The 27,171-nt window shown below is 41.6% G+C and overlaps 1 protein-coding gene and 1 pseudogene across 1 annotated transcript in view; one reads left to right on the top strand and one right to left on the bottom strand.

Moving 5' to 3' along the window:
* LOC126014438 (translation initiation factor IF-2-like) overlaps positions 1-27,171 on the top strand; it is a 62,671-nt gene that overhangs the window by 11,460 nt on the left and 24,040 nt on the right. The gene's annotated exons all lie outside the window — the stretch shown is intronic.
* LOC126015354 (uncharacterized) lies at positions 2,359-2,458 on the bottom strand (annotated as a pseudogene).

Here is a 27,171-nt window from a genome sequence, read left to right as displayed (position 1 = left end):
GAGGTTGCATACACTTGGATACAAAGTGCCGGAGACTTCCTACTGTTGTGACACCGGGCATCACACCAGTAGTGCCGCTGGGATCGTACAAGGCGGTTGTACATGTCAAGTCTGGAATCCAAATCTCAGCCTCAAATCGGTGAAACAGTTTTTTATCACCCTCCTCCGGGTTCTGAAAACTATTTTAAAGAAAACAGTTTATGCAGAGGAGATTTATCCAGAGGAGATTTGCTCCAGTTTTTCACTTTATCAATATATGTTAAGGGATATAAGTATCTTTGACTAAAATCTTCTCTGAACTATAAACATTTTTAAGAGTAGGAGTGTTGAGCGATCAGAAAGAGAGAACAGGAATTAAAGCATTTGCCTGGTTTACATGACTGAAACCCAACTACAATCATGTTTGTAATCAAGATGTTTAAATAAAGATATTAATAAAAGAAAACATTTGCCTGTTATACATGGAGACCAAGCACAGAGTCAGGCAAAGGCCACAAGTATCACAAGTTATAGCTCAAATATGTCACAAGTTAATCACAAATAAATATTATACATATATAAATTATATCACAAGTTACAGCCACAGTATATGTGTATATATACACATACACACATATACATATATATAGATATATATACACACATTTTCTTTTGTTTGGGGGGTTATACACAGCAGCGCTCAGATGTTACTCCTGGCTCTGCACTCAGAAATCACTCCTGGCAAACTCGGGACCATATGGGATGTTGGGAATTGAATCTGGGTTGCCCATGTGCAAAGCAAACACCCTATACACTGTGCTATCACTCCCCCCCCCAAAAAATATATATATATTTGAAAAGAGTAAGAACCTTATTTGGGTTTGCTTTTATCCTGTATTGTTAATGTAGCCTTTAATCCAGTGACTGGCACAGAGTAGTCAAAAAACATCTGTAAATGATTGGAGCATAGGCTCTGCAAAAAAGTCTGTTTCTCAAGTGCTAATGAGAGCTAATCTGTTCTCACAATAATATTAAGCATAAAATTAAATTATGTCTGATGACAATTCCATGATAGGATATATAATTCTATAATTGTGTTATTTTAGACAATACTGGGTGAACAGTTTAAGGAAGAAAAGGCTGTTTTCAAAATAGCTCTTTGCAGAGAATTATGCTCTCATAGAATTTTTTCTCCCAGATGCTCATTTAGACGACATTGAATATCATCCTGGAGACAAGGGTGTGTTCTTGCATATGTGTGCGTTCCTTCCAAGTGTCTTCTCAGAAGGGTCGGGAACATTTTGTCAGGAAGGAGAATAAGCAGCGGCTTCCCTTCCTGCTGGCAGCTGGCCCGCAGTTCATCAGGCCGGGAGCCCACCCTGGTCTGTTGTGCTTATGTTCAGATTGCATTTCTCCACTCTGACTGCCCTGGAAGAGCAGTCTGGGAGCAGTGGAGTTAAAAGAAATATTCACTGAGCAGCGTCCTCCTGAGACTGAAGACATTTTTAAGAGCTACAAGTCACAGAAAGGTTGTTCTGCTTTTCTTGGAACAGAGATTCCTAGGCGTGTGAAAGCAGTGTCGCTGCTTAAACTGAACAAGCAGAGCCAGAAGCCTGAAAAGCTCTTGTGGAGCTTTGAGAAGAGCTTGCAGGGGCTGGAGCAATAGCACGGCGATAGGGCATTTGCCTTGCGTGGCTGACCCAGGCCGGACCCAGGTTCAATCCCCGGCATCCCAAATGGTCCCCCGAGCCTGCCAAGAATGATTTCTGAGCACAGAGTAACCCCTGAGTGCCAGGGGTTAAATGTTTAAAAAAAGAGAGAAGAGCATGCACAGCCTCAACTACTTTTTTTCTACACAATCTAAGTGTCTGATTCGTTTGAGAAAGTATTTCTGTTTCAGTTCTTGAGCCACCCCAGCTCTGTAATTCAGGTCACTCCAGGGAGTGCTTGGTGAGTCATGTAGTACAGGGGGGCGAATCCAGGCCTCTCCCTTGAAAAGCTTGCATTTAGGCCCCTGCTCTACCTTCCTGGCCACTGAGAGCAAAAATTGTAAATCTGCCATTATTGGTTAGAACCCAGTGTGTTTGGAAGCAACAGAAACCTACCCTAAAGATGCTAGTGTCAGGAACGAAAAGCACAGTTGATGAGCTTTTAATTTATTCATTTATTATTATTACTATTATTATTTGGTTTTCGGACCATACACAGCGACGCTCAGGGACTCCTCCTGGCTCTGCTCTCAGAAAGCACTCCTGGCAGGCTCAGGGGACCATATGGGATGCCAGGGATGGAACCCGGATTCATGCAGGGTAGGCCGCATGCAAGGCAAACTCCCTACCACTGTGCTATAGCTCCAGCTCTTGGGTGAACTTTTTCTTTTTAAATATGGAATGCTTCACGAATTTTCATGTCATCCTTGTGCATGCTAATCTTCTCTGTATCATTCCAATTTTAGTTTATGTGCTGCCGAAGCGAGCAGTTGGGTGAACTTCTTAAACAAGAGTCAATAGGCTGATCTTCAGGTATCATCTTTCAGGAAAAAAAGTATTCATTGTACCCATCTTCAACCCTTAGATTCTTCTCCTCAGTTCCAAGTTCCCCAAAGTCCTTTCATCTAATTGGAGAACATATCCATTTCATGACCAGGGAGCAAGGCACTTTGAAATCCAGTTCACTAGTGAAGAAAGGACAGACTCCCAGAGCCATTACCAGAGGGAGGGAAAGGATCTGCTAGACAGGTAGGCAAAAGCATCATGAATCTTGTTGACAATTTATGCGTTGACTAATCCAGAAAGAGTCTTCTGAACTCCTTAGCAAAGAGGCGGAACTCCTGTGTTATTTTTGCCAAACCGTAAACTTTCTCTGCATTATAGTTACCTTCTTTTCTTTTCCTTTTTTTTCTTCTTTGTTTTGTTTTGGGGCCACACCTGGCGGTGCTCAGGGGTTCTTCCTGGCTCTGAGCTCAGAAATCACTCCAGATGGGCAGGCCTCAGAGGACCATATGGAATGCTGGAGATCGAATCTGGGCCAGTCTAGGTCAGCAGCATGCAAGACAAATACCCTACCTGTTGTGCTATCGCTCCGGCCCTACTTACCTTATTTTTAAAAATCTATTGGCTATTTTTTCTTAGACAATTCCTAATGCTTAGAAGAGTGGGAAGATGTCAAAAGAAAGGTTCTTTCTCAGATATGACCAGGCAACATGACCAGATCAATCTATACGTAAAATAAAGGAGATGAGCTAGACACCTCAGGTCTCCGTCTAGCTCACATAGGTCTTATAGTAATTCAAGAAAAAGGACTGATGGTAGGGGCAGGAGATATAGTACAGCAGGTAAGGTGCTTGCCTTCCAGGTGGCCGACCCAGCAACTCATATGCTCTCCCGAGTGCCCCTAAGAATAAGTCCTGAATACAGAGCCAGGAGTTGCCCTGGCATTGCCTGCTGTGGTCCCAGAACAACAGACAAAACCTAATGGGGGCCAGAGAGATAGTAGTTAAGGGGTTCGCTTGGCATATAACCAAGTCAGGAATGATCCTTGATACCACATATGATGCCCCAGCACTGCCAGGAGCAATCCCTGAGTACAAAGCCAGGAGTAAGTAACTAGGTAAACCTTCCTCCCCAAATAAATAAATTACATATATATTATAAAAATTATATTTATAAATTATAAGTATATGATCCACATATAAATATTATATACATCATATATAATTTATGTCATTATAAACGATACCACATTTATATGTTATATAATTATAAATTATAATAAAATGCTTTTATATATAAATTATATATTCTATATAAATAAATGATATAGACAGAGAGAGGGAGAAGAGTGTGGAGGAAAGACTATAGACACATGTTAAAAGCAGTGAACTTGAACAAAGAGTATGTGGGCGTTCTTTGTGCTATTCTTGACATTTTCCTTAAGTAGAATTATTTCAAATTGGAGTTTCAAAAAAACATGCCAAGGGAAGGGCAAAAGGAAATCTGCTTCTCTACTTGCGTGTCCAAAAGCCTTTTGATGAATTATTTGTGTGACAAATGAATATTTATTTATATGTTCATACTGCTAAATCCAAATTCTAAGGGAAGTTCTCTCTGCCAAGACATGGACTCCACAATGAGGTCTCGCTATTGATATGACAAAGCTCCACTGTGGACCTGGAAGACACTGGCTCAAGCCTCTCTGTTTATTTCTCCGGAGGAGTCTGACTAACTGGGTGGAGATTTCCTGTTGGCTTTTAATGTGTTTCTTTTGTTTTCATTTGTTGTTGGGGACAACATATTTCAACTGCAGTATATTTCAATATATGTAATCTTTGCACTTATTACTATTCATGTGTAATTCAACAAAATGTCTTCACCAACTATTTAGTAACTTGATGGGAAAGCAAACACTACTCCCTTTATAACCATTTCTTGTTCCAAAAGGATTCCATTATCTAGAAGGATATGACGACTATATTCCTGATTTATCATCATTTACTCTTAAGATTTGCACATTCCTCTAGAGTTCACTTTTACATCAAAGTTTAAAAACAACATTTTCAAAAATTACTTTACTAACTTATGTCTGGAATACTTTAAATTATACCAAACGCAAGATGAATGGTTTGAGAAATGGACAGAAGAATAGATATATACTAAAGAAAATATAATCATAAAATATTAATGCAGCAGTACAGAGGAGATAGGATAGGAGTTAGAGCTAATCCGGTGAATTGCAGTAACACATGCCACCGCTTCAGCACTAATGTAAATCAGTAACATGCCACTCATCATGTCATATAGACATTTTGATTTAAATAGCTTACTTGTCAAGAAAGGCTTAATTTTTCTTGAGGACAGTTTCCAGAATTCAATCTGTTGTTATCTTGAATTTTTTTTCTTTTTCAGGGGAGGGCCTCCATGCTATGATGCTTCCCCTGGTAGTATTGAGGGGCCACCAGGACCATACCCAGAAATCTAAGGAGCAAACTTTGGGCAAGGCTTGCAACCCAGCCTTTTAACTATCTCTACAGTTTCTGTCTTCATATGCTTAATCATTTTTTGATCAAGAGACCCTGGAAAATATGTAGCCAGTCCAGACTAATAAACAATAACATTGTTATCAGAAACTGAAGAAATAGTACTATTGGCAGCTGCTTGTCTTGCATGTGGCCAACCTGATCATAATTCCTAGCACCCTTTATGACCCTCTGAGTCCCTCCAGGAGTGATCTACAAGTATAGAAGCAGGAGTAAGGCCTTAGCACTAGTGGATGTTGTCCTCCCACCAAAAAATATTACTATTACTATTATATGCGTCTCTCTATGTCAGTCATTATGTTAAGTACTTTACATATAATATCTCACTAAATCCTAAAAAAAGAATAAATGTGTAGTTATTAATATCCCCAATTCTACAAATGAACATGCTGATCTCAAAGAAATTAAAATATTGTTCAAGAAGCCAGAGAGATAGTACAGTGGGTAAGGCATTTACCTTACGCGACTGACCCAGAAATCAACCTGAGTTAGATCCTCAGGATTCCATTTGGTCCCCTGAGCCTTCTAGGAGTAGCCCCTGAGCGCCACCGGGTATGGCCCAAAAGCCAAAAATAAAAAATAAAATAAATACTGGTTGAAGTTCACAGTTACTATACTATTGATATGCATTATAACACCCAATACAAAATAGATACTCAAAAAATATTTTATAAAAAGACAATATTGGGCTGGAGCAGTGGTGCAAGTGGTAGGGAACTATGCCCTGCATGCGCTAACCTAGGATGGACCTCAGTTCGATCCCCCGGTGCCCCATACGGTCCCCCAAGTCAGGAGCGATTTCTGAGTGCATAGCCAGGAGTAACCCCTAAGCATCACCGGGTGTGGCCAAAAATCAAAAAAAAAAAAAAAGACAATATTAACAGCAGTTCGAGTTTCATGTTGGAGCCTGGAATGCTCTGATGGAAACCTAACATTTTATCCTAACCCAAATTTCTGCCTTGAGTACCATTATCTCAGTCTACACTCACTACTAGCCTAAATTCAGTCATGCTTCCTTTTGTGATCCCCTTATAGCATTGATCACATTGTCATGAGGTAGGCCTTTGTTTCATACTTGGCTTCTCTCTGGGCTGAGACCTTGGAGAGGTTAAGTCTGAGTTACAGCACCATGGGAGAGACTTCAGGTAAAGTTGTTCATAGTCACTTTACATTTTTCTCACTAAAAATGCATCTTTTCAGTCAAAATAGACAATGCTATGGCTTAGCATGAGAGACAGTTAAAGATAAAAGCAAATCCCAGTTAGGCAATTCCTCTTCATCCCCTCACCTACATCCAGGCAGCCCTCGGGACTGCAGAGGTTCTCATCCATGAGCACATGGTCCAGAAACGAAGAGAAACCAGGAGTACAGGAGCTACTGAAATGCCCAGTAACAGATGACAGAGCAGCAGCAAACACCAATGAGGGGACACAAGTCACAGGGTTCTAGCTGCAGATTTCACATCGAACAGAGGATGGAGTAAGGACGAATCTTGGCCACCTTATACTGGAAGTTGGGCACAGCACAGGACCCGAAACTGTACATTATTCACTGGACAGCTCGAGGACAGGATCTAGATATCATAGTCTGGACCAATCTGGAGGGACAGAACCAAGGATGTCATTTACTTGTAAAGGGAGAAGTCTGGACATTGAGGAGGGACCCAAACCCATCTACTTAAAGTGTACAATAGAGGGGGGGCTGGAGTGATAGCACAACATTGAAGTGTTTGCCTTGTACGCGGCTGACCCAGTACAGACCTGGGTTCAATTCCCAGCATCCCATATGATTCTCCCAAGCCAGGAGTGATTTTTGAGCACAGAGCCAGGAGGATCCTCTGAGCGCTGCTGGGTGTGGCGCCCCCAAAAGTAAGTGTACAATAGACCATAATTTCTTGAGCATCTGTGTTTTGTATGTAAATATTTCATACAGAATTCCAAGAACAAGGAACTTGGGAATATAAGGAGCAAATGCATTACAATAATGTGGATTTATACTTGGCAAACTCCAGAAGTTCTCATCATTTACCGAGAGTCCAATTTCCTCATAACAATCTACTTGACATTCTCTCTCTCTCTCTCTCTCTCTCTCTCTCTCACTCACTCACTCACTTTTTCTCTCTCTCATCAAAGCTCTGACATCACTCATGCAAAACAAGTGCTTCACTGAGCTATATGTCCCAGACCTCCTTGAAATTATTTTCTATCTTCAGGCACTGCTTATTCTGTTTCGATATCTTCCTGTACCTATTTTTGTTATCTGATCTCTGGGTTCTCCAACAAAGAAGAGTCAAGCTTTCCAGGAAGTAATTGCGGCAGGTGATCTAACCTGGCTGGAGCCAGGATTTTATTTTATTTATTTTATTTTATTTATTTATTTTTGTTTTGTTTTTGGGTCACACCCGGTGGTGCTCAGGGGTTACTCCTGGCTGTCTGCTCAGAAATAGCTCCTGGCAGGCACGGGGACCATATGGGATGCCGGGATTCGAACCAACCACCTTTGGTCCTGGATCGGCTGCTTGCAAGGCAAACGCCACTGTGCTATCTCTCCAGGCCCAGGATTTTATTTTTTAACCTGATGAGTAAAGCAGCTGGAATCAATGTTCTAAAAGCCAAGGATCTGTTTTCTCCTTGGTAGTAACTCTTCCCCAATCCTCTGAAGCACCTTGAAGTAGTGGTGTCATGTAAATGCAAACACACAAGTGTACTTCATGGGGAAGGTAAAGTAAATGTAGGCATTTAGATGTGTTAAGATGTCTTACTGATTTTTTTGCTTGTTTGGAGGCCATACCTGGCAGTATCAGGGGTTACTCCTAGCTCTGCACTCGGGAATCACTCTGGATATTGCTCAGGAGACCAAATAAAATGCCCGGGATCAAGCCCTGGTTGGCCATGTGGAAGGCAAGCACCCTACACACTATATTATCTCCCCAAGCTCATATGATGTCTCCTTTTTGGTAGGAGGATGCCCCCAAACAGTGTTCAGGGGGCCTGGGAGTCACTCCTGGTAATACTTGGCCAGATGAACTCAGTAATAGGGCCTGAGAATATTGTGTTGTTTGAGCCCTATAATGCCAGGGACACCAGGGTCACCCCATTGGTGCTCAGGGGTCTCTGGGTCACTCCCGATGATGCACAGGACCCTTCAGAGCTATCCCCAATCATACTCTTGAGACCATGTGGTGCTGGGGATCAAATTGTACTATCTCCCCAGCCATTTCAAGATGTCTCTTAATTTTTTTACTCTAGGAATTATAATATCCATAGGTACTGAACAATTCCTAAATATGGATTTATTCTGTGTATGCTTCTGCATTACTGGGTATCTCATAAGAACTAAGAGAAGTAGTCTTTGGATGCTTGCGAGAGCCATGGAAGTGAATGCTAAGAGAATTTGCAGGCCAATTTTCTTTAGTCAGTGTTGGAGGAGACACTGCAAAGAAATGGAGAATGCTTGGCACAGCATGGTATGAATTGTTAACTTTCGCCCGTGGTGTTATTTAAACTTAGAAAAAAACCTCAGTTTTCATGAATTAGCCTGACAACAGATTACATTGGGTCTTATCTTCTGGAGGGCATAAGGCAAGGATCATTTAGTGGTGATAGAATTTCCCTTGGTTAGTGCAATTCTAAGAGTTAGCAAAAGCTATTGCCTTTTAAAATAGCCACTGCTAATAGCAACGTAAGTCACCTTGTCTATTATCGTTTTTTACTGGTCTTCCCAAGCTTTTTGAAAAATAAAATTTTAAGAATCACAGCCTGAGCGCAATTGTACTTCGGTTTATTTTACCTTCTTGCAGGCGTATCCAGCATTTCTCAAAATCAGTGGCAGTAGTAATGGTGGAGATTGTTATCTGGCAAGACAATGGTGCCCAACAGAACAACATTCTCAAGAGAGTAGAAGATAGCAGGGTGGAAGATGATCCAGAAAACTGGGACAAAGAACAAAGGGCCAAGTTCCTAAGAACACAGAGCTAGGCCAGGATCACAGAAAAGGAAGTACTTCTAGGTACTTCTAGGAAAGGATCCTGAGGACCTAGGCCATCATAATGGGAACTTTACAAGTATGATTGTACCTTACAGGCATAGATAGGCAAGTGAGATAGAATGTGTATTTGTTTTTTATTTCCCCTCCCATTGTTATTGCTGCAATAATCAGGGTTTACACATATATCTGGTTTTTGTCTTGTTTTTCGTTTCGGGATCACACTCAGCGGCACTCGGGCTACTCCTGGCTCTGCTCTCAGAAAATGCTCATGGCAGGCACAGGAGACCATGTGGGATGCCAAGATTCGAATCACCATCTGTCCTGGGTCAGCTGCGTGCAAGGCAATGCCTTTCCACTGTGCTGTCACTCCAGTCCCACGTACCTGGTTGTGTAATTAGTTGCAGTGCTCATTGGGTACTGCACATCAGGTACTGGTACTCGCACACATCTTAGTTGTGGTACTCACCAGGAATCACTGTGGTGTTCATGTTGGTGTCTGCCAGGGTCCCACTCCCTGACTCACGTCATTTCACTTGTGTTCCTCACCAGGAGTTCCAACCCTTTAGCTGTGGTGCCCACACACCCTGACAGAAACAGAAAATCGCTGTGCACCAGGGCTCACTGACATCCCAAGCCTGGAGCATGTGGTGGAATCAGGGTTTACATTCTGCTTGGAAGAGAGAGGTGAACTAAAACACTGAGCTATTCCCCCGGGTCCTATAATGTGTATTTGAATTACACTGTATGCCAAAGTCAGTCTTCAAGATAGTTCTCAATTGTTTGTTCACGGTATTTGTTATGTAGCCTTCATCCTCAGTAAATCAGGACAAAAAACATATGGTAAAGGCTACAATGATGTTTGTTTTTTTTTTTGGAGGGGGGCCCACACCCAGCCATGCTCATGGGTCACTCCTGGCTCTGCGCTCAGAGATTGTTCTTGGCAGGCTTGGGGGACCATAAGGGATACCAGGGATCGAACCCAGATTCATCCCAGGTCGGCTGTGTGCAAGGCAAACACCATACCACTGTGCTATCGCCCCGGCCCCTACAGTGATGATTTTTTAAGAGTGGGTTTTTTTAGCCTCTTGGATTACTTGCATTACTCCGTGCTTGACTGCCTTGCTGACAGAGCAGAGGCCTCTAAAGAGAGCCAGACAAAGACAGACCAGAGGCATAACTGCAATTCAGTTTCTCAGGACCACCCAAACCTTGGAGGGCTTCTGTAGGTCACTGAAATGGGGGAAATAACACCGTTAATAGCTCATGTGTGCCTTGATGAAAGGGAGCACTGGGCCATGTTTAATTTGAAAGAGTAAACAAATAAAAGAAATGTGGCAGGCATTACTACAGCATTGCCAATTAAAGAAGCTTGAAATAACCTAACTGTTCAACAATATTAGTGTTTAATGAAAAAATGGCATGCAGGGGCCAGAATGATAGCACAGCAGTAGGACTTTTGCCTTGAACACTGCTGACTCGGGAGAGACCTAAGTTCAATTCCCAGCACCCCATATGGTCCCTCAAGCTTGCCAGGCGCGATTTCTGAGCCCAGAGCCAGGAGTAACCCCTGAACCCAGCCAGGTGTGGTCCAAAAACCAAAACCAAAAACGGCACTCATATAGAATACAGTATTCTATATATATTCTATATATGCGGATAGCATAAAGTCTATGTCATATCTATATTTAGATATGTGAAAAGGTGTCCACAACTGTTGCTAAAATGAAAGGATCTGGGGGGCTGGAGAGACAGCATGGAGGTAAGATGTTTGCCTTGCATACAGAAGGACGGTGGTTCGAATCCCGGCATCCCATGTGGTCCCCCGAGCCTGCTAGGAGCGATTTCTGAGCATAGAGCCAGGAGGAACCCCTGAGCACTGCTGGGTGTGACCCCAAAAACAAACAAACAAAAAGTATATAAAGCATGATTCTGTGTAATTCAAGTAATGTGCCTACTTAGACAAACACAAATATATGTATGAGATGTTTGGAATCAAGATTTATGCAAATATGAATAATTCCTCTTTGTGTCTAAAGAGGTTTATAGGGGCTGGGCGGTGGCGCTAAAGGTAAGGTGCGCCTGCCTTGCCTGCGCTAGCCTTGGACGGACCGCAGTTCGATCCCCTGGTGTCCCATATGGTCCCCCAAGCCAGGAGCAACTTCTGAGTGCATAGCCAGGAGTAACCCCTGAGCGTTACCGGGTGTGGCCCAAAAAAACAAAAAAACAAAAAAAAAAAAAAAAGAGGTTTATATCATTTATTTTCTGCTTTTTTTGGAATAACTTTAAAAAATTTAATTAACATGGGGCCGGAGAGATAGCACAGCAGTAAGGCCTTTGTTTGGCATGCAGCTGATTAGAACAGAGAGTGGTTCGAAATCCGGCATCCCATATGGTCCTCTGAGCCTGCCAGGAGTGACTTCTGAGCGCAAAGCCAGGTGTGACCCAAAAACCAAAAAAAAAAAAAAAAAAAAATTTAATGAACATGTTACAATTAAGTGATTAGAAAAGAGTTTCATCTTAAAAAATCTATTACCTAGGATTTTGCTATTTTGGCTTAATTATGCTATAAAAATGTTTAAGTATTTAAGACATTTTAAAAATATTCTTTAGACATTTTGTGCCTTAGAAAATTTTCATTAATGCTCTATTTTCATCGATTAAATGTTGAAAATGTTAAGTACATTGAGCAGTGTCTCTTTGTGCAGACCACTAAGTACTCTTATAAAAACTCTTAGCTCCATCTGCTAATTTTAACACTATGTTTATGGGTTTTCTTGCTAACAAAAATTAAGTGGTTTTCGTGGTTGTTTTTTCTTTTTTAAACCACACTATAAGGGATAAGGATGTAGCTCCAATGGCAGAGCTTTTGCTTTAAATATACAAGGGCCTACCAGGGGGCCTCAAACTTTTTAAACAGGGGACAAGTTCACTGTCCTTCAGACTGTTGGAGGGCCAGATTATAGTAAAAACAAAAATTATGAACAAATTTTTATGCACACTGCATATATCTTTTTTAGAAGTGAAGAAACAAAACGGGAATAAATACAATATGTGGCCCGCGGGCCATAGTTTGAAGACCCCTGGTAGACTCACTACCTGGCACTGCATTTCACACCTTTAATACCTCAGAGGGTGTTCGCATGGGGGTACCAGAACAAGAACAATGATAAGAACAGGAGGTTCGGGCCCGGAGAGATAGCACAGCGGCGTTTGCCTTGCAAGCAGCCGATCCAGGACCAAAAGTGGTTGGTTCGAATCCCGGTGTCCCCTATGGTCCCCCGTGCCCGCCAGGAGCTATTTCTGAGCAGACAGCCAGGAGTAACCCCTGAGCACCGCCGAGTGTGGCCCAAAAACAAAACAAAACAAAAATAAAATAAAATAAAATAAAAATTCCCATAAAAAGTCACAGTTATTGCCAAAAACAAGATAATGTAAATTTCACTGATATTTATTTTTGCTTAGAAGAAATAGTTTTGAAACAGCAAAGGAAAAGTACTATTCAAAATCTGGAATCTTATTATTTATTTACATTTTGGGAGCATAACCAGCTGTGCTCAGGGCTTTTTCCTGGCTCTGCATTTAGGGGTTACTTCTGATGGTGCTCAGGGGACCATATGGAATGCTGGGAATTGAACTGTGTGTGTGCAGCAAGTACTTTAACCCTTGTTTTTATTTTTAATTTATTTTAATTAATTTTTTTGAGGAGCCACACTGCGCGGTGTTCAGAAGTCACTCTTGGATCTGCACTCAGAAAATCGCCCCTGGTAGGCTTGGGGTACCACATGGGATGTCTGGGATCAAACCCAGGTTGGCTTCATGCAAGAGAAATGCCCTGTCGCTGTACTATCGCTCTGGCCCCAAACACCTTAACGCTTGTACCATCTGTTGGGCCCCCAAAGTATGGTATTTAGGCTCATATAATTCATATTTCAATGTTTCTTTTTCCTAATGTGATTAATAAACAATGTGAACTGAAAGTTAATTTTTCTTAAATATTTTAATAATTGAACTACTTGTGCTATTAACAATGCAGATGTCATTTCTAACTATATAGCTTTTGGATTAGTAGACCTGGTGAAATCAAGTGAATTGGTTGAATTTCAACTTTTGGAATATTAAGTACTAAGCCATACTTTGGTGTGAGAGGTGAAAATCACTGTATTAGCTGAAAAACTATTTAAAATAATAATTAGGTCATTTTGGACAATGAAATCAAGAATTTGTACCTTGTTTATAAAATAATAACAGAACCTAAGAAGTCTATCACACCTGTTACATATTCAACAAAGAAAGAAGTCTTTTTTTTTATTCACAAAACCAGGAAGAGGAAGAATTTAAAAAGGAGGAAGTAGAAGATTATGAAACTGATACAAATTTACAGGAAGAAAAGGTGAAGTAAAAATAAGTAGAACAGGGGCTGGAGAGATAGCATGGAGGTAAGGTGTTTACCTTTCATGCAGAAGGTCATCATCCCGGCGACCCATATGGTCCTCTGTGCCTGCCAGGAGCAAATTCTGAGCGTGGAGCCAGGAGGAACCCCTGAGCACTGCCAGGTGTGACCCAAAACCAAAAAAAAAAAGAAAGAAAGAAAGGAAAGAAAGGAAGAAAGAAAGAAAGAAAAGAAAGAAAGAAAGAAAAAGAAAGAAAGAAAGAAAGAAAGAAAGAAAGAAAAGAAAGAAAGAAGAAAGAAAGAAAAAAAGAAAGAGAAAGAAAGAAGAGAAAGAGAAAAAGAGAGAGAGAAGAGAGAAGAGAGAAAGAGAAAGAGAGAGAGAAAGAGAGAAAGAGAGAGAAGAAAGAGAAAGAAAGAGAAAGAAAAAAGAGAGAGAGAAAGAAGGAGGAAGGAAGGAAGGAAGGAAGGAAAGGAAGGAGGAAGAGAAAGGAAGGAGAAAAGGAAGGAAGGAAGGAAGGAAGAAGGAAGGAAAGAAAGAAAAAGAAAGGAAAAAAGAAGAAGAAAGAAAGGAAGGAAGGAAGGAAGGAAGGAAGGAAGGAAGGAAGGAAGGAAGGAAGGAAGGAAGGAAGGAAGGAAGGAAGGAAAGAAGAAAGAAAGAAAGAAAGAAAGAAAGAAAAGAAAAGGAAAGAAAAGAAGAAAGAAAGAAAAGAAAGAAAAGAAAGAAAGAAAGAAAAGAAAGAAAAAAAGAAAGAAAGAAAGAAAGAAAGAAAGAAAGAAAGAAAGAAAGAAAGAAAGAAAGAAAGAAAAATAGAAAGAAATGGAGGGCCCGGAGAGATAGCACAGCGGCGTTTGCCTTGCAAGCAGCCGATCCAGGACCAAAGGTGGTTGGTTCGAATCCCGGTGTCCCATATGGTCCCCCGTGCTTGCCAGGAGCTATTTCTGAGCAGACAGCCAGGAGTAACCCCTGAACACTGTCGGGTGTGGCCCAAAAACCAAAAAAAAAAAAAAAAATACTACTGGGAATGGGTCTAGCCACTTGAAATTTTAATTACTATGGTCATGACAGGACACTCAGATTTAAACAGGCTGGATCTGCTCTGTGTTCTCTTGCATAGCATATCAGTTTAGGGGCGAGCGGTGGCACAAGCAGTAAGGCATCTGCCTTGCATGTGCTAACCTAGGAAGGACTGAAGTTCGATCCCCTGGTGTCCCATGTGGACCCCCAAGCCAGGAGTGACTTCTGAGTGCATAGTCAGGAGTAACTCCTGAGCCTCACCAGGTGTGACCCAAAACAAAACAAAACAAACATATGAGTTTAGCATGTTCAACCACCCTGGATCTTCTGTAGTACAGCTCTTTTATTTAACAGCTCGTTTAGAAACATCCCTACAGACTGAAACAGCTGCAGAAGCAGAATCTCCAGGTCTTGGACGACAGCCTTCATTTCTGTCCCTCTTCTCCTCTTCAGCACTCTGTTCTCTGCCACTCATTGCTCTCTGCTTTTCCTGTCTTCTCTTACACACCAGTACTGGGATATGAGGAACTCTGAAAGGGAATGCCAACACACCCTTTTTGACCCTTTCTATCACATACCCCACTTGGAATCCAAAGCTTGCCAAAATGCAGTCCTACAACCAGCAGCCTTGGCATCACCAGAGAGCTTGTCAGAGCTACCAAGGTCACAGGATATGTCCTGTCCCACTGAATTAGAATCTGCATTTTTAACAAGCTCCCTTTGGGTTTGTGTGCACATTCAAGTCAAGAAGCAGTAAGTACACTTAAGCTTCTCTTAACCAGAAGTTGTACTAGTGTCCCTCAGGAGCCTCCATCGTCTCAACTCAACACACAGGGTGTTTGCTTTATAAACAAACTTTCTGGACAAGTTCCCTTAGCTACCCTCTCTGACTGAAGTGCTTTCCACACTCTACTTTCACTCTACTTTCACACTCAGACTATCTAAAGCAGTGCCTGTCGTTGCTCAAGGAACAATCGTTCCATCCTCTGCCTCTGAATAATCCACCTAGGGTCTGATACAAATGTTGATTCTGGCTGCTATCTTGCACTTAACTAAAATTAGGGCCCTTTCAGCAGAGATTAGTGAGGTGGGGCCTCAAGGATCTATCTGCCGTTGTGTCCTGAGTAGCAGTACTGTGGATCACTAGGGTAATACCCTGCAATATTTGGGATAAATAGGAAAAGAATCCTGCAAAACTGGGGCCAGAGAGAGAGATAGCAGAGGTAGGGTGTTTGCCTTGCATGCAGCCAAACCAGGACTGACAATGGTTCGAATCCTGACATCCCATATGGTCCCTGAGCCTGCTAGTAGTGACTTCTGAGCTTCTGAGTGCAGAGCCAGGAGTAGTCTCTGAGCACCACTGGATGTGACCCAAAAAACAAAAACAAAACAACAACAACAAAAAAAACCTGCAAACAATTTACTCAACAAGCATTTGGCTAAAAGCCAAATGGACAAGTGGACTACAAAAATAATTTCAGGGGTAGAATAATAATAATAATAATAATAATAATAATAATAATAATAATAATAATAATAATAATACAAGCACACAGGGCTTTTGCCTTGCATGCAACAGACTGTTTAGGGGGAGGTGGGGGAAAAATAACCAGACTGGGTTTAATCACCAGTATCCTCAATGGAATCTCAAATCGACCAGGAGTGCAGTGCCAGGAGTAACCCCTGGTCACTGCTGGGTGTGACGTCAAAAACAACAACAACAACAACAAATGCAATTTCTGACATTTTGGGGGGCAAAGGGGAGTCTTGGGCCATACTTAATGGTGTTCAGAGACTACTCCTAGCTCTGTACTCGAGGAGTCACTTTTAGGGGTTCTGAGGAGCAAGCCAGGGTCAGCCATATGCAATACATATGCAATACAATTTCTGTAGCATGTCACTGGTCCCCAGTTTCTGCTTTTATAGTTTATTCTTTTCTCAGTATTGATTTTTCCCCTCCTTTTTGATTTTTGTTTTCTTTGTTTGTCTTAACAATCTAATGTTGTTAAGGGGCTTTTCTTGGTTTTGTGCTTAGGGAATTCTTCCAGCAGTGGTCAGAGACCTGGCAGTAACATGGATCTCGGCCTTTTGTGCTGAGTTCTTGACCCTCTTTCTAATTTTGGACCCATACCTGTAGCAGACCTACAATGAGATATGGGAAACATAAATATTTCTATCAAATAATCTGTTGCTTACTGTGTTTCTGGTTTTTACTCTGTTTCACTGTGTTTTCTTGAAAAAGACAAAATGTTTTTCCTGTGCATTATATATATTATATATAAAAACTATATATATATATATATATATATATATATATAATTTTTTTCTTTTGGGTGCTCAGGGGTTACTCCTGGCTCTGGGCTCAGAAATCGCTCCTGGCAGGCTCGGGGGACTATATGGGATACTGGGAATTAAACCTGGGTCTGTCCCAGCTCGGCTGCTTGTAAGGCAAACACCCTACTGCTATGCTATCTCTCTGGCCTCTGCATTTTATATATATATATATATATATTTTTAAATCACTGAGGAAACCAGAGCAATGGTACACATACTTATCTTGCACTCAGCCAACCCAGTTTCTATCCCTGACACCTGATATGGTCCCCCCACTCTTGCCAGAAGTGATCTCTTTTAGTGCAGAGCCAGAAGCACCACTGGTGTGGTCTAGAAACCAATAACTAAATAAGCAAATAAAAAATAATTTAAGATCATTGTGGTCCACCATTACCTTGTCTCAGGGCAGTTAGTTCCCTAGTTCCATATGGAAAATGTCTGGGGAGGCAGGAGACAGTGGCAGATCAATTACCCTCTAGTTGTGATATTATAGAGCTAAGCATGACTCTGTCATCCTCTTCTCCGGTGTTAAAATAGGCTGTTAGTGCCTGCAATTTGCTGCCCTGGCTTGGACTCCATCTACAGTTCCTAATACCGACCTGAAACATGAGCTAAATGGGTGAAAGAACAGCAACTTGTCATAGCACATTGTGAAATTACATTACACAGTGTGAATCCATGTTAATAGGTATTAAATGTTACAGTAATTAAATGGCTTCACTTGTAAATTAAATTTAAACAGGCTGAATTTTAATGACGAGGGCTCCAGAGAGAGAAATTAAATGTATTTCAGACTTCTGTATTTACCCCCAACGGTGTTCTTTGAAAATGAAAAATAAATCTTTCAAAAACGTGAACATCAGAAACAAAAGTCTCTTTTTCTCTCTCAAAGGGATTTAAGACTTTAAGGACATTCTTTAATGAGCCTATATTTAAATATTCTTTCTGAACTCTCAGCAAGATCTAATCTGGTCCTTTTCTTATTTCCTTCTTTGGTTTGTGGTTCAATCTGAGTCCCTCCTAAATTGCATTTCCTTAGCTATAAATTCCCGTTGGCCAGACTGTATATCTCCTGTTCTTACCTATCAATAATATTTATTGCCTTTTCTGTGCTCAGCAAAGAGAGTCATGCAAAAGCATTAAAAAAAAAGAGTTTATCTTGGAGGAAAAACTCTTGTCCATGTAAAATGGTAGTAATTTCTGCAAGAGAAAATATAAGTATTTGACAAATAGCAAAGAGTTTTGCTCCCATGCCCTTTTGTCCTGGGAGGTATAAAAACCGAACAAAAGGGAAAAAAAAGAGCAGTGTGCTTAGACACTGAATACTAAGCATACTACCTCAGTTCTTAGAGCTCTGGAGAAAATAAATGACTTCCATAGAACTGCTGATCTTGAAGTAGAAAATGAGAGCAGAGGGGCCAGCGAGGTGGCGCTGGAGGTAAGGTGTCTGCCTTGCAAGCGCTAGCCAAGGAAGGACTGCAGTTCAATCCCCCGGCGTCCCTATGGTCCCCCCAAGCCAGGGGCGATTTCTGAGCACTAAGCCAGGAGTAACCCCTGAGCATCAAGTGGGTGTGGCCCAAAAAACAAATAAACAAACAAAAAAAAAAAAACAAAGAAAATGAGAGCAGAGAAAATCTCCATTATTATGATACATAAAAGCTAAAATTATTTATTTTATTTTCCTGAATCCATTTTCCATTTTTTTTTTTTTTGGTCTTTGGGCCACACCCGGCGGTGCTCAGGGGTTACTCCTGGCTGTCTGCTCAGAAATAGCTCCTGGCAGGCACGGGGGACCATATGGGACACCGGGATTCGAACCAACCACCTTTGGTCCTGGATCGGCTGCTTGCAAGGCAAACGCCGCAGTGCTATCTCTCTGGGCCCGAATCCATAATTTTTTTTAATGAAGCAGGGAAAGGGATGGGCCACACCTGACAGCCCTGTGTATTCAGAGCTTACTTCTGACTTTGAGCTCAGGGATCTCGTCTGATGGGATTCAGTGGACCAAGAACCTGCTGTACTAGATCCCTCCAGCCCCTGAATCCACAATTTCGGGATTTCTGTGTACTTCACAATGGGAGAACTCTGACGTTTCATCATTAACAGTCGGACAATGCTAAATTTAGTTGGACAGAAGAAACATTCACATCTTTCAAATAAATTGTTCTATGAGTTGTAATTTTTGCATTCCAGTCCTTGGGTAAACCAATCCAATTTTCCTTGATGATATATCCAACTCTGAGTTCACTTAATTCAGATTTCTCTGTGTTCTGATAATGACAATATGACCCAGATCTGATTAGCTAGCACCTGGAATTTTATTTATCACAGAGTTGCATGACCAACTCAGGTAAAAAAGATGAATTCTGAGATTGGCTTAACATGTTCTGAGGGGGAATTCCACTCTTTTCCTGGGCAAACTTGGGAGGCTGTACAATTGGAACTTTGAGAATGATGGGCAGAGGGTATGATGGGCGAAGAGAGTACAGGAAAACCCCTTAGAAATAGATCAAGAATAAAGCTTGAAGGCCAGAAAGATAATACAGGGGTTGGGATACTTGCTTTGCCTATGACTGACAACATTTGGGGGGGGGGTCCGACCCGGCAGTGCTCAGGGGTTCCTCCTGGCTCTATGCTCAGAAATCGCTCCTGGCAGGCTTGGGAGGTGGGGCACCTGGGATGCCGGGACTTGAACCACCGACCTTCTACATACAAGGCAAACTCCTACCTCCATGCTATTTCTCCAGTCCCAAGTGACACCATTTTGATTTTGGAACCACATATGATGCCTTGAATACCACCAAGAGTAACGCTTGAGTACAGAACCAGAAGTAAGCCCTAAGCACAGCAGAATACGGCCCAAGAATAAAAACAAAACAAGACAAAAACATACAAAGGAAGGCAGAATATGGAAATGGAGAGCAATAATCTCTGACAAATATTGTTGGAGACTTTGAAGAGTCCAATAAGGAAAATATACTTTGAAAAAAAAGCTTATACTTTGAAAAGTTTAATGATATGGATCTCTAAATTTTCTTTTAATGCTTAATAAACTGACTTGTTAGATTTTTTTGTTGTCCCTTGTAACATTTTAAATATATGCTACCTACTAAATATATTGAGGACAGAGAGATTGTGTGTGAGATAAGACTTACCTTATATGTGGCCCTGCTTCAAATCCCAAACTTCTAAGGTCCCCTGAGCACTAGCAGGGATCACTCCTGAAAACAGAGTCAGTAATAGCCCTTGAGCACCACCCAGTGTGATCCAAACCATCTGCCAATCCATTTTTAAATTCTTTTAAAGCTAAGAAAAGCTAAAAAGATTAGAGAAATTCTGGAAAATATTTATGAGTAAATGGTACTGAATAAACTAGAAAGAAAGGAGAAAAATGAAGAGAAAAGGAGAAAATGTTCATCATTCAAGTGACTAAAGAATTAGTTCCGGGGCCGGAGAGATAGCACAGTGATAAGGCGTTTGCCTTAGACGCAGAAGGACGGTAGTTCGAATCCTGGCATCCCATATGGTTCCCCTGAGCCTGCCAAGAGCGATTTCTGAGCAGAGAGCCAGGAGGAACCCCTGAGCACTGCCGGGTGTGACCCAAAAACAAAAACAAATTAAAAAAACAAACAAAAAAGAATTAGTTCCATTGCTACTAGGAGAGTAGAAATTAATAAATATCCTGGGAGTAGAATGTGGGAGAAGAGATCATTGTCTGGACATTCTTCCTGGGAAGGTGAGATTAGGTAGGAAGAGGTAGGTCATAGGGTCACGAAGAAAGGTAAGGGTACTTGGTGTGTTGGGAGGGGGCAGGGGGTTAGTTAGTTTGAGGATCTCACCTGAAGGTCCTTTAGGGTCCAGAGGAATCATCGTAAAATATAATACTATGTAGTATTTAGACTAAAATCTAAACATCATGATTTCTTTTCTTTTCTTTTTTTTTTTTTTTTTTTTGGTTTTTGGGCCACACCCGGTGACGCTCAGGGGTTACTCCTGGCTATGCGCTCAGAAGTTGCTCCTGGCTTCTTGGGGGACCATATGGGATGCCAGGGGATCGAACCGCGGTCCGTCCTAGGCTAGCGCAGGCAAGGCAGGCACCTTACCTCCAGCGCCACCGCCCGGCCCCACATCATGATTTCTTAGTCCCTGTAACACATCATCTCTTGCTACTCTCCTCACCATCCACCCCTGGTTACATTAGCCTCTAAATTTTTTTTTCTTTTTGTGGTTTTTGGGCCACACCCGGCGGTGCTCAGGGATTACTCCTGGCTGTCTGCTCAGAAATAGCTCCTGGCAGGCACGGGGGACCATATGGGACTCCGGGATTCGAACCAATCACCTTTGGTCCTGGATCGGCTGCTTACAAGGCAAAACCACTGTGCTATCTCTCCGGGCCCTAGCCTCTAAATTTGTAAAAATACAATACCTTATACAAAGGGTACAGAACTGGACTTGCATTCAACTGTCTCTAGTACAATTTAGGAAACTGCATGTAGTCCCCATGCACTGTCAGGAGTAACTCCTGAGCTTAAAGCCAGGAGTAAACTCTGAGCATTGCTGTTGGTTGTGGCTCAAAAACTGAAACATAAAACAACAACAAAAATATTATCCAGTATAGTTAAACCATAGAGCTGGGGTATAGTTCAAAGTGTTGGAGTCTATCTGGAAGGGTTCTCTGCAAAATAAGTCAAAATTAAAATTCTACAATACATTATCCTTATTCTATGGCATCAACAAGATGTACTAGAAATATTGACCATGGATACAGGGTCAGGAATAGGACTCACAAAGAGAGTACTAGCATTGCATGTATGTAACTCTGGATTAGAACCCTCAGCCTCCATAAACAAGCAGACAAAAAGAAATATACCTAGTACAACTAATTAAGTAAAAAACGGTGTTATTAATTTAAATTTAAATAGTCACATATAGCCAGTGGATATTATTTTGAGCAATGCAGGACTAGAACACATCAAGCTTTCCTCATTTTAAGACTTGTTATGTGAAAATTAATTTGAGCATCTTAATTTTTGCGGGGGGGGGGGGCACACCCAGCAGCAATCAGGGTTACTCCTGCTCAGAAATAGCTCCTGGCAGGCACAGGGGACCATATAGGACTCCGGGATTCGAACCAACCACCTTAGGTCCTGGATCAGCTGCTTGCAAGGCAAACACCACTGTACTATCTCTCTGGCCCCCAAAAATTAATTTGATATGATGATAAAAACATAAGTATACATTTTTTACTGGGGGGCATATCACACATGTAGTTGGTTGTATGCAAGACAAGTGCCTTAAACTCTGTACTACCTCTCTGGCTCCAATTATACTTTCAATCACATAATCCCAAATTTCACAGAACAGAAGGGCTCACAGATCAAATTCAAGTAACACAGTTTATTTAACTTAGAGCAAAAAGCAAGGGCAAAGAAATGGGAGTAAGACAGTACACTGTGTAGGAAGCCTCAGGCTCCACAACTGGGACCTGCAGAGACAAGGGTCTAGAAGCATCAACGCAGGAAAGAATCCACACAGTGAAAGGGTGCAAGAACGGGTCCAGGAATTCCAACATTCAAGCCAGGAGTCCTGCCACACCAGCCCTCTGCTCCTAAGAAGGAAAGCAGCTTAGTGGAGGAAGACTCAAGAATGAGCCTTTGCCTTCCTCAGATCCTGCTTTTATTGAGGAGAACCAGGCCACACCCTAGGGTGGGAGAGGAAGACCAAGTAGGGAATAAACCAATAATCCCATCACTAGGTCACAGCAGGGTGAAGTAGGAATACTAGTAGGGTTGGATCCAGTAATCCAACAGTAGGTAAGTGAGCCAGAGAAGTGAAAGGTTCACTCTACTTAAATTCTGAGCTGCTTAATGTTCACCTGTTCTCCATCCCTCTGCTGTCAACCTTCCCTTGCCATAGCTCACCAAAGTAATTGTTGAATATTTATGGGTCATGGGTTAAGATTCTTTCAACAGAGAGTTCACAGATGATAATAGCTATACTAATGAGTGACTAGATAAAGACCTCATAAATCTAGCAGGTTGGGCCATTCCTGACAGCAGTCAGGTGTATATTTCTGGTTCTGTGCTCAGGAGTGACTCCTGGAGGTGTTCAGGGGACCAGACAGTATCAGGGCCAAACTGTGGTCAAACCACTTCAAGGCAAGTTCCTTAGATCCTGTACTATCGCTCACGTCCCATGGATATTCAATATACCCTGATACATTTGTGAACTTCTTTTATAGGGCTTTTGCAATAACACAGAGGGTAGGACATTTGCCCTGCATGGGGCTGACCTGCATTCTATCCCTGGCCTCCCATATAGTCCCCCAAGCACTACGAGGAATGACCCCTGAGTGCAGTCACCAGAAATCACTGAATACTGCTGGGTGTGGCCAGAAACCAAAACCAAACAAAAAACCTCATATCTTTAGTACCTTATGTTTATTTAGTGCCATTTGAATATTACTCTTTGTCCTTTAATTCTTTTTATGTTTAACACAGGTTTTTTTGGGGTTTTTTGAGGGGAGGTCACACCCAGCAGTTCTCAGGGGTTACTCCTGGCTCTATGCTCAGAAGTCACTCTTGACAGGCTCAAGGACCATGTGGGATGCCGGGATTTGAACTGGGGTCTGTCCTGTGTTGGCCATGTGCAAGGCAAATGCCTTACTGCTGTGCTATTGCTCTGGCACCAACACAGGTTTTTTATTTTTAGCCCCATATTTAACAATCCTTTTTTTTTTTTTTTTTTTTTTTTTGTTTTTGGGCCACACCCGGTAACACTCAGGAGTTACTCCTGGCTATGCGCTCAGAAGTCACTCCTGGATTGGGGGACCATATGGAACGCAGGGGGATCGAACCGTGGTCCGTCCTAGGTTAGTTAGCACTTAAGGCAGACGCCTTACTGCTAGCATCACCGCTCCGGCCCCCATATTTAACAATCTTATGAATTTTTCCTATCACATTTATTTTTCTTCTATACCGTAATTCAGTATTGTAAAACAGTATGACAAACATAATTATAGAGAAAACACATGTGAAGAAAAATGAAAGGGCAGTTGTCTAGAAACCAAATATCACCAGAAATCCACCATGATGCTACTTTGATCTTGGACTTCTAACCTTCAGAAGTGTGAGAAAATGATTTTCTGTTGTTTAAGTAACTGAATCCTTGGTATTTTGTTATGACAACCTCAGGAATGTTTTTATTCACAACACTTCTGACATCAAATGAATGGACTTTTTCCCCTGGTATCAGCCAATTCTCCAACTTTCTGAGTACCAACTAGAGGTTCAATAATTCAAGTCAATTCTTTTTTTTTTTTGTTTTTTTTGTTTTTTTTTGTTTTTGGGCCACACCCGTTTGACACTCAGGGGTTACTCCTGGCTATGTGCTCAGAAATCACCCCTGGCTTGGGAGGACCATATGGGACACCGGGGGATCGAACCGTGGTCCATCCACTTGCAAGGCAGACACCTAACCTGTAGCGCCACCTTCCCGGACCCCAAGTCAATTCTTATATGTACATACTTCATGTTATCCTCAGAATCCAAACGTTGATGAATTAACTTCCAGAAGAATAGCCCTCTTGTCTCTTCGGAAGTCAGTCAACTGGAGCTAAAAAAAAAAACCCTCCAATTCTAAACTGCTTTAGCTTTCTGAATACAGGTTCCCCCAAGCAATCTAGACCCCCCAAAACATCCATTTTCATTTGAATTCATAAGACATTTTCATCACTCCAGAGATTCCAAGGTTCTTTGCAACTGTGTGCCAGGAAGTGGGGACAAAGGCCAATTATTCCTTTTTATCATATCATTCAGCCCTAGCCAACGAAAACATCAATTTATCAGATTTATCTAAAGTAGAACTCCCATGTGCGTTAATCTGCATGTTATCACACAACATTAATTACTATCTTATTATTTTCTTTGGTTGATTCATTTTTTTTTTACCTGTTTCTACATCTGTTTTGCCTGTTTGTGAAATTCAGCAAGTGGTTGATAAATATGTATGAATGGAACTTGAAAGCTCACGTTAAAAAAATGAATGAGATGGAGGGCCGGAGAGATAGCACAGTGGTAAGGCGTTTGCCTTGCATGCGGAAGGTCGCTGTTTCGAATCCCGGCATCCCATATGGTCCCCCGAGCCTGCCAGGGGCGATTTCTGAGCATAGAGCCAGGAATAACCCCTGAGCATTGCCGGGTGTGACCCCCCCAAAAAATGAATGAGGGGCCGGAGAGATAGCATGAAGGTAAGGCATTTGCCTTTCATGCAGAAGGTCATCGGTTCGAATCCCGGCATCCCATATGGTCCCCCATGCCTGCCAGGAGCAATTTCTAGCATGGAGCCAGGAATAACCCCTGAGCACTGCCGGGTGTGACCCAAAAACACACACACAAATGAATGAGATGAATAAATGAAACTCCAAAGTACATGCTAATGTTTGGCAGAAAAAAATCCAATCAGTCAGCAAGCCTGGATCTTGAAATTATTTTCAATGTACTCAGGAACCTGACAAGTCAAAAACCCTATCATAATATACTAGACATAGCACAGAATTTACCTTTCTTGGGCGGGCCCACAACCAGCAGCACTAGAGGTTCCTTTTGGCTCTGCACTCTGAATTACTCCTGGCAGGCTTAGGGGACCATATAGGATGCCAGAGGTTGAATCAAGGTAGGCCCAGTGCAAGGCAAACGCCCTAGCTGTTGTGTTAGCACTCTGGCCCCCAAATTTTACCTTTTTAACCACTTTTAAGCATACATGTACTTCAGTGACATTAAGTCTACTCACATCCTTACGAAATAATCAGGCAGTCTATAGTTGGAACATCTTCATCCTCTCAGAGGAGAACTTTGCGCCCATTAAACAAGAATTTCCCAATCTCTATCAACCTCCTTTCTACTTTCTGTCTCTGAGTAGGGCCACTGTAGGCACATTTAATGAACAAAATCATACAACATGTGTCGTTTTGTTGCCTAGTTGTTTAGTTTAACATATTGTCTTCAAAGTTCATCTATGTTTTAACATATTAGAATGTCATTCATTTTCAAGGGTGAATAATAAAATGTCATTGTATGTGTGTCAGATTTTATTTATGCGTTCACCTACATATGAAATTTTGGGTTGTTTCCACCTTTTTTTGCTACTATGAGTAATGTTTTGTTTTGGGGCCACATCCAGTGACACAGAAGCTATTTCTGGTTGTATTTTCAGTTGGCAGTGTGGGGGAGACATATGTGGCAGTGCCAGAGATTCAAAATGGGGCCAAACATATGCAAAAATGTACCTCTGTGCTATTTCTCTATCCCCAATGCTTCTATTAACAATGATATATTCTTATGAATATATATCAAAAAGTAGTGTGATTGCTGGATAACATGACAATTCATTCTTTTTTTAAAATAATATCTTTATTTAAACACTGTGATTACAAGCATGACTGTAGTTGGGTTTCAGTCACCAAAAGAACACCCCCCTTCACCAGTGCAATATTCCCACTACCAATGTCCCCATCTCCCTCCTCCCACACCCCCTGCTTGTATTAGAGACAGGCATTCTATTTCTCTCACTCATTAACTTTATCATGGTAGTTGTTAGTGCATTATTTCTCTAACTGCACTCACCCCTCTTTGAGGTAAGCTTCATATTGTGAGCAGGTCCTTCCTGCCTCATCTCTGGGTATTATTACAATAATGTCTTTTATTTTTTCTTAAAACCCGTAGATAAGTGAGACTATTCTGTGTGTCTCTCTCCGTCTTAGTTCACTCAGCAAATAGCTTCCATGTCCATCCATATATAGAAAAATTTCATGACTTCATCTCTCCTGACAGCTCCATAATATTCCATTGTGTATATATACCACAGTTTTTTTAGCCATTCATCTATTAAAAGGCATATTGGTTGTTTCCAGAGTCTGGCTATTGTAAAAAGCACTGCAATGAATATAGATGTGAGGAAGGGATTTTTTACATTGCGTTTTTGAGTTCCTAGGTTTTACCCCTAGGAGTGGTATAGCTGGATCAAATGGGAGCTCAATTTCCAGTTTTTGAGGAATCTCCATATTGTTTTCACTAAGGGCTGGAGTAGATGGCATTCCCATCAGTAATGAACGAGAGTTCCTTTCCCTACATCCCTGCCAGCACTGATCTAGTTCTTTGTGATGTGTGCCAGTCTCTGTGGAGTGAGATGGTACCTCATTGTTGTTTTGATTTGCATCTCACTGATAATTAGTGATGTGGAACATTTTTTCATGTGCCTTTTGGCCATTTGTATTTCTTCTTTGAGGAATTGTCTCTTCTCCCCATTTTTTGGTGGGGTTAGATTTTTTTTTCTTGTTAAGCCTGTCAATTACTTGTATATCTTAGATATTAGCCCCTTGTCTTGACAGGTATTGGGTGAATAGTTTCTCCCAATCTGTGTGCGACTTTTGTA

The sequence above is a fragment of the Suncus etruscus genome, chromosome 7, assembly GCF_024139225.1.
Source record: "Suncus etruscus isolate mSunEtr1 chromosome 7, mSunEtr1.pri.cur, whole genome shotgun sequence".
In the NCBI taxonomy this organism is placed as follows: domain Eukaryota; kingdom Metazoa; phylum Chordata; class Mammalia; order Eulipotyphla; family Soricidae; genus Suncus; species Suncus etruscus.
This window is presented reverse-complemented; position numbering and strand designations above follow the sequence as displayed.